We start from the raw sequence: 8,649 nt of genomic DNA, 5'->3' as shown, positions 1-8,649 counted from the left end.
ATTATCCGTTTTCTACCCGGGAACCAAAAAAAAAAAAAAAAAAAAAACGAAAAATCAAGCTGAAATCTTGTTTTTTCGTTTTCTGAACAAATGAAAAAACAAATAAAGGAACCGTTTTCTTATTTCTGCTTATTTCGTTTCAAAATGAAAATTAAATGAATAAAACGTACATGGACTCAGGGTTAATGCAATGGGTGTTAACGGGTTTCATATTATTTTGGCCTAAAATTCATTCCTATCCTTCCACGAGTAGAACTTCTTAGACTGATAACTGTTACAGTGTTACACGTGCTTGTTGCTGGAGAACAACTTTAGAGTGCATAAATGGACACAGAATTAGTTTTTTTTGCATGAACTAACTTTAAATTTCGGAAATATAGTGGCATGCGAAAGCCTTTCAGAATCTTAAAATGTGAATAATTTTTACAAAATTACAACATGCATGATGGTTTTTATTTAGTACCATACCGAGTAAGATATTTTACATAAAGTATGTTTACATTTAGTTCACACAAAAAAATATCTTAAATTATTAAAATAACCCCCTTCAAAAATTTGGGAACCCTTGGTTCTCAATACTGCGTGTGGTTACCTGGATGATCTACCACTGTTTTTTGTTGTTGTTGTTTTTTTGTTGTTGTTAATGAGTCCCTTGTTTGTTCTGAACAGTTAAAGTGAGCACCTCAGTCTTGTCTGAAACTGTTCTTCAGACAAAATCCTCCAGAATGCTTTCTAGATCAAGAGATCTTGCAGATGCTATCTGGTGTGTTTAAACTTCACACTCTGGATGTGGCATTGATAAAGGTGCATTTTTGCATAATAGCTCCCCTGTAAGAGGAGTCCACAAAACCTGTTAACAGGAGGTCTAGTCTGGTACCCAAAATACACAAAACACTATTAACAGTCTTCTATGAGCCAATAACCTGTTTCACAAACAAACTTATGCACACACGAGCTCAGCTTCACCTCTTGCACAAAGAAACTCAGATTCAGTTGTTGCAGACATCACCGGCGACTCGACGTTTGCCTGCAATTCAACTGTCGCGGACACCGACCCCACTTCACCTGCTGCAGGCATGAAAACCTTGGACGTGGATTCTTCAGAAGTAGACGGACTTTCCTCAGAAATGTTGCAGATAGCAACCGCATTATCATTTTGAATATGCAGCTTAAGTACACCACAGTCTAAAAAATGCTCCTCTATGTCTTGGGCGTCCTGTAGCAGATGACTAAGTCCACAATTAACCAAATACCTGCGCAGCCCTGCTGAAAAAAACAGCATATGCTGGTTAGGTATGTTTTGGTGCTGGGATGCTGGTTTTAGCTGGTATATTCTGGTCCTTTGCTGGTTTATGCTGGTCATGTTGCTGGTTAATGCTGGTCCTTTGCTGGTTTATGCTGGTCCTTGACCAGCAACATGACCAGCATAAACCAGCAAAGGACCAGCATTAACCAGCTAAAACCAGCATCCCAGCACCAAAACATACCTAACCAGCATATGCTGGTTTTTTCAGCAGGGAGGACGGAATTGTTTGCAGAAACATTCATCTCTCCGATATCTCCTAACACAGTAACATTGGCAATGGTACTTGGGTTATACATCCCTGTTTTCTGAAGCATCTTGCACTTGCAGCATCTGTGAAACTCCCCCTTCGGCTAAAAATCCACCTGCACAGTTTTACAGTTTCCGCAGGTCCGAGAAACAGTCACCTCCGACCTAATCACCTCACCGCTGAGAGAAACAACAGGGTCTTTTTCCACATCACAGCGAGGCATTGCTCCAAGTCCCGGTAAAGATGAAACTGCTTCAACAGTTGTTTCCCGAGTCGTAGTTAGGGACAGTTCACCTTGGAACTCTCTCGTGCGCTTACACTTAGACGGAGGTTGCTTGTATGGAAACGTCAAATTAGGGATCACAGTCACACCTGTCGCCCTTCCACACAGGACATCGACACCTTCACCAGAACGGCCTCTAATTTAAAATGAGTACTACAATACGCAGAATACACAATTTAACAACATTGAAAAACACACTTACTAGGTTGAACTACGACGTCGCTCAACTTCACTGGGCTTCTGCAATTTTGCGCTCATAAAAGCAGGTTGCGCCTCTCAGCAGAAAGCAGGGCAACATCGTGGAACGTTTCTCGGCTGACCTAAAGAACCGCATTGAAATACTTGTTTTTTTCTCACTGCAGCTATTTTGACAACCGACACACTATGAATATATCCACAGACACTAACTAGCTCTATATGGGGTTCCATTTGTGCCAAAAATAAGTCGTCTGCTTTGTGCTTTGTACTATAGTTTTGTCTTTGTCTACAGTCATTGCCTACTTGTTCAGGTAAATCAGTAAATGTTGGCGTCTATGCTGTTCGTTGATGTCGTCTTAATCTGTCGTCCTTTAGTTTTTCTCTTTGTTGTTTTTGCTGTCGTCTTTATTGTTGTGTCGTCCTGTCATCTGATCTCTCCACTTAACTATCGTTCTGTCATCTGCTCTGTCGTCTGTTATGTCATCATGTTCTGTCATCTGCTCTGTCGTCAGTTATCATCTGTTCTCTCGTCCTAATTGTCATCTGCTCTGTCGTCCTTATTGTCATCTGCTCTGACGTCATGTTCTGTCGTCCGTACTGTCGCCTGTTCGGTCGTCCTAATTGTCATCTGCTCTGTCGTCATGTTCTATCTTCTTGTTCTTGTCCTCACTGTTCAATACTGTTATCAGGTAATTTTTTTCATAGCTATCGTTTATGTTTGAAAACGAGTGTGATGTGTAGACACAACATACCAGCCCATAGCTGTCAAAATAAAAGTCTTCATCTGTCAGTTTACGGAGGTATTCCTTTTTATCTAAATACATCTGTTTATCATTTGTTTCTTGTGGTAGTCTTAGTGGTAACTTTACTTTTTAGTGAGAAATGTGAATGGGTTATTTCAACAAAAAAAGGAACTTAGGATCAGAAGGAATTTTAACAAGTTTAAATTTATTGAACATCCTCCCAATAAACAGTTGTAATATAAAATTAGAGTTTTCATTTTATAATGGAAAAAGAATCTAAGAACATTACAGAATCAGTGCTCTCAGTAAAGGGTATCTTTACTGTCAAAAAATATTTAAACAAATTTTAGTTAACTGCAGAGGTGAAAACAGTTTAACAGTGTAAACACATATATGGAACTGCAATGTAGTGGCTGCTTATGGTAGTCTCTCACAATAAAAGTAAAAAAATAAAACAATGTTATAGACATTACAGCCCTCCCAGTACACAGCTTCTGTAATTTCGAATATATATACATATTTTAACATAATTCTTCTCGTGTCGGTTCCTTAAAATAAAAGTAAAAAAAAAAAAATAAAAATAAAAAAATAAAATACTAGGAATTTAGGCAAAACCAAATGTAGGGGACTGGAGAATGCCTGACTCCATTTTTTCTCTAAAACTGAGGTAGGAGTCATGCAGAGGCAACCACAATGTGAAATCGCATGTGTTGGCTTCAGGGAAGATGCGCACACCGTTGTCTTCAGGATGGAGAAATTCTATTGTTGGTTTGTTTGGAAATCCTAAAGGTGGAATGTTTTCAGCACCTGAGACAAAAATGAGAATTTCTGGTAGACTCACAGGCCTGCTCCTCTCTAAGGAAAAAAGAAAAATATTGGGACATTAAAAATAAGTTAATAATTTCACTAACCTAAAATTGAAGAACAAGAAAAACAAAGAAAACTAAATTGGATTTAGAGATGTACTGGTTGAGTAGCTATAAATCATGTTCGGATGTTTATTGGCTCAAAGCACAAGATCGACAATTGGATGTTTAATTTTATTTTTGGCTATCCTCTATTCTCTAAACTGTATTACAATCCTAAAAATAAATACAATACTGTTTGCAATAGTCTGTGTCTACCATTCTTATTCATGCTAATAAACCCCAATTTAAAAGGTTCAACGAACACCAGTATTGCATTCTAATTTGATGAAGTATACTCTGCAAGCACCCTAATATATTCTCCTTGTGTCGATGAATTGAGTTATGCCAGCAAAAGATGAGGTAATTTCATATTTCATTATGTATTTGACATGCAATATTCTTGTACTAGAGAGCCTCAATAGTAAGCTATTAGAAAAAACAAAACAAACACTTCAAACCCATAGCCATTACATTATTTCACCACTAAGTTGTGACAAGGAACTGTTAAAATGTATGGCATCAGGGGGCGCTCGAGAGCACCGAATGTAGTAGACGTAGTTGTGAGGAGCTCCTGCATTAACCTCGAAAAAACTAGTTTCATTTAATCATAATCAAAACGAAACAATATCATTTGAAGCCTGAAGTCAAGATGACGAAACCTAAAATGAAGAAATGTGACCAATCGGCCAATGTTGACGAACAGTCAGTGGAGAAGCAAACACTGGCTGAACATGCGGCTAGTGCTACTGTCAACGACGAGACCGCGGCCTTATCCCCAATCTTGGCAGCAATCCAAGCGTCTATCCAAGCTATGGATAAGTCGATGAACGACAGATTTAACTCCATTGAAAATACCTTGTCGCAAATGCAAGCATCGCTTGCCGAAACTAACTCCCGTCTCTCCGAATTCGAGGGCGCGAGAGTCGAGCACGACAGTCGCATTTCCGAGTTAGAGGCTCTCTGCAAGGATATTGTTGCCGCCAATAAAGCCCTACACGTCAAGCTTGATGACCTGGAGGGCCGCTCCCGTCAGCAAAATATTAAATTGCGGGGCTACAAGAGAAAGTGGAAAATGGTCGCCCAACGGAATTTGTGGAGAAGCTGATACCGGCCATCCTGGGAGACCAAAATTTCCCATCTGGAGTAAAAGTGGATCGCGCACATCGCATTGGACCCCTGCCAGCCAAAGGAGGGCGCCCCCGGATGCTAATACCAAGAATCCACCATTACCCAGTTAAAGAATTAATCCTAAGGTTGTCCAGACAACAGTCACCTCTACAGTTTGAGGGTACTCGGATCTCTATATATCCTGATTTGACAGCGGAGGTTTTGTCGCAGCGCCGAAACTTTGACGGATTTAAGAAGAAATTGAAGGAGGCTGGTGTCAGGTATGGACTACTGTTCCCCGCGCGTCTGATTGTCACTCAGGGATCGGAAAAGAGAATCTTCAATTCAGTCGAGGACGCCGAAGCATTTGCCAATGCAATTATCACAGCTTCTTGACTCCTCTAACGCACGTTCACTAGACAATTTTTCTAAGTGCGTCAAGCCTGTGAGTATGGTCTTGTTTATGAGGCGCTATACTGAGCGGTGACCCGGGCTCTCGGATGAATGCGCGCGCCCGCGCCCACTAGTATAACCAAGACTTTTGACTACACTGAAAGTATCCTTTCGCGGATTATGGTTCCGGTATTTTGCTATACTAATGTTCAGTAATGCTGTTGGCTTCATGCTAATGTTCAAATTCACTAGTTTTGTTAATTTTATGCGTCGAGGGTAGAGGAGGAGCTGTTTGTTTTTTTTATTTATTTTTTCTTCGACGGTTAAGTTTATTGCTGCTGATAAGTGTCCTTATTGCTCCTTAGGATGCCTTGTAGCTCCACGGTTCATATGGGGTTTGTATTTTGTATTCCACTTCGTTTGGGGAAGCGGATGAAAGAGAGGGAGGGGGGAGGGTGCTGGGGGTTCTCTTTTTTCACGAGTGTGTGTTAAGTGTTATATGTTTTATCCTGTTTACTGTAATAACTCCAGTTCCATACAGTTATCTTAAAATTGAAGCTTAATTGTACTGCCATATAATATGCAATCCTTAAATTGTAATGTTACCTTAGCCAGCTGGAATGTACGAGGCATTAATAACCGGGTTAAAAGGTTCAAAGTCTTCTCTTATTTGAAGTCAATATCTGCTGATATCATATTCTTGCAAGAGACACATATCAAGCATAATGAACAAAGACTGCTTAGGTGTAACTGGGTTTCGCAGGTGTTCCAGTCTACCTTTTCATGCAGGGCTAGAGGAGTGGCCATTCTGTTCCGCAGAACAATACCTTTTAAGCATATATCTACCATTAGTGATCCAAATGGTCGATATGTGATAGTCTCGGGTTTAATTTTTTCTGTACATATTACACTATTGAATCTATATGGACCAAATTATGACGACCCATCCTTTTTCCGTAAAGTTTTTAATCTCCTCCCCAACTTGTCTAACACACATTTAATAATTGGTGGTGACTTTAACCTGGTTCTAGATCCCACTCTGGATAGGACTCCTGCCCGTTCTGTGGGTCACTTGCCCAACTCCACTTCCACCTTTAATGAATTAATTAACTCAAATTATTTAGTTGATATTTGGAGGCTGAACCATCCAACTGATACACAATATACGTTTTTCTCTAACGTTCATAGCTCATACTCCAGAATAGATTTTTTCCTGGCCGACTTCAAGGTTGCCTCATGTGTAACTGCACTTAAGCATTACAACAGAATAATCTCAGACCACTCTGCAGTGACCATTTCTCTTGACCTTTTTGAAATTAAGCCCAGTTATAGCTGGCGATTCAATTCTACATTACTCTTTGATTCTCATTTTTCCCAACGTGTAACAGAATGGTTAGATGAGTATCTTATGTTTAATGATACAGGGGAAGTATCTGATTCAACACTGTGGGAGTCACTTAAGGCGGTATTAAGGGGATACATAATTTCATATGAATCCAGCCTAAAAAAACAAAGACAAAAATGCCTGTCAGTAATTGAAGCTCGTCTTAATCAACTTGAACATTTACATGTAGACTCAGCAGATCCTGAGGTTCTCAAAGAGATTGCAGCATTAAAATTAGAGTATAATAAATTTTTTTCCAAACAAATTAGTAATATGCTATTAAAAATAAAGCTAAAGCAATTTGAGCTAGGAGACAAACCAGATAGGCTGCTCGCGCGTCAGTTAAGAAGTATTCAAGCTAATAGAGCTATTCACCAAATTAGGAAAAAGGATGGAACCCTAACAACAAACCCCAGTGACATCAACAAATGTTTTAAGGAATTTTATGAGGCTTTTTATGAATCTCGATCTCCCACTGTCCCTACAACCCTTTCCCACTTTCTTCAATCACTACATCTCCCCAAATTAGATGAAGCAGATCGAGACGCCCTTAATGCAAAGATAACATTAAATGAAATACTTGAAGCCATTGCATCTTTTCCCAATGGTAAGGCTGCCGGACCTGACGGCTTCGGAATTGAATTTTATAAGAAATATTCTCAAAAACTTGCTCCTCTGATGCTCAGATTATTTAATCATTCTATTGATAAGCAGGAATTTCCACAGTCAATGTACGACGCAAATATTTCTCTAATTCTTAAAAAAGGAAAAGATGAAACAGATCCGGCATCATATCGTCCTATAGCCCTTCTAAATTCTGATCTGAAAATATTTACTAAGATCCTTGCAAACAGATTAAATAAATGTATAGCAAAAATTATTCATCCTGATCAGACCGGTTTCATCCCTGGGCGCTTTTCCTTCTTTAATGTGAGACGCTTAATGAACATTTTACACTCAAAACAAGATTCTGCTTCAAATGTCGCCATCTTATCTCTGGATGCCGAAAAGGCGTTCGACCAAATTGAATGGAGTTATATTATTGCAGTGCTCCAGGAATTTGATCTAGGAGAGTCGTTCTCCTGCTGGGTGAAAATGCTTTATGCCAAACCTAGGGCTTCGGTGCTCACCAATTTTGATAAGTCTTCACAATTTGCATTGCATAGAGGCACTAGACAGGGGTGCCCACTCTCACCCCTGCTTTTTGCCATAGCTATAGAACCACTTGCAACTGCTATTAGAAATAACCCACTTATTTTTTCACCCAAGATAGGCGAATTAGACCATCACATATCTCTCTACGCCGACGATATTATTCTCTACCTACTCGATCCAGAACGATCCATCCCACCCCTATTAGATTTACTGAAGACTTTTGGAAAGTTCTCTGGTTACTCTGTAAATTGGCAAAAGAGTGAACTCATGCTCGTGACTAACAAGACTGACCCAAGCTTTATACAAAACCTACCTTTTAAAATTGCAGCAGATAGTTTGAAATACTTGGGGGTCACCATTCCGAAAAATGCAAAGGATATCTATAAATTAAATTATTTAGTTATGTTAGAGAGCTTAAAGCTTAATATAGAAAGTTGGGGGACCTTTCCGCTGTCTATGGTAGGGCACGTGAATGCAATCAAGATGGTGACATTGCCAAGATTTCTATATCTTTTCCAAAACCTGCCAATCTTTTTGCCCAAAATGTTTTTTCAAACTCTGGATTCAATTGTGTTACCATTTGTGTGGGGCTTTAAAGCGCACTGTATCTCTAAACTACATGTATGTAAACCAAGGTCGCAGGGTGGACTAGGCCTGCCAAACTTCCAGTATTATTACTGGGCTGCAAACTGCAGAGCCTTATCATATTGGAAATAATCTTATCTAGCGGGGTCTTCAGGTGACATTCCTTCTTGGCTCGCCATCGAACAAAGTGTTACAAATTACTCTCTTTCCTCTCTGCTTTTTACGGCGCCTGTACCATCCATAAAAGTGGTCAATACAAACTTTATAGTAAGCAGCTCTCTCAAAATATGGTGTCAGGTCCGGAAGGCATTTAAGTTGCCATCAACCTCATTGTCCACCC

The sequence above is a fragment of the Garra rufa genome, chromosome 4 (assembly GCF_049309525.1).
Source record: "Garra rufa chromosome 4, GarRuf1.0, whole genome shotgun sequence".
NCBI lineage: Eukaryota > Metazoa > Chordata > Actinopteri > Cypriniformes > Cyprinidae > Garra > Garra rufa.
This window is presented reverse-complemented; position numbering follows the sequence as displayed.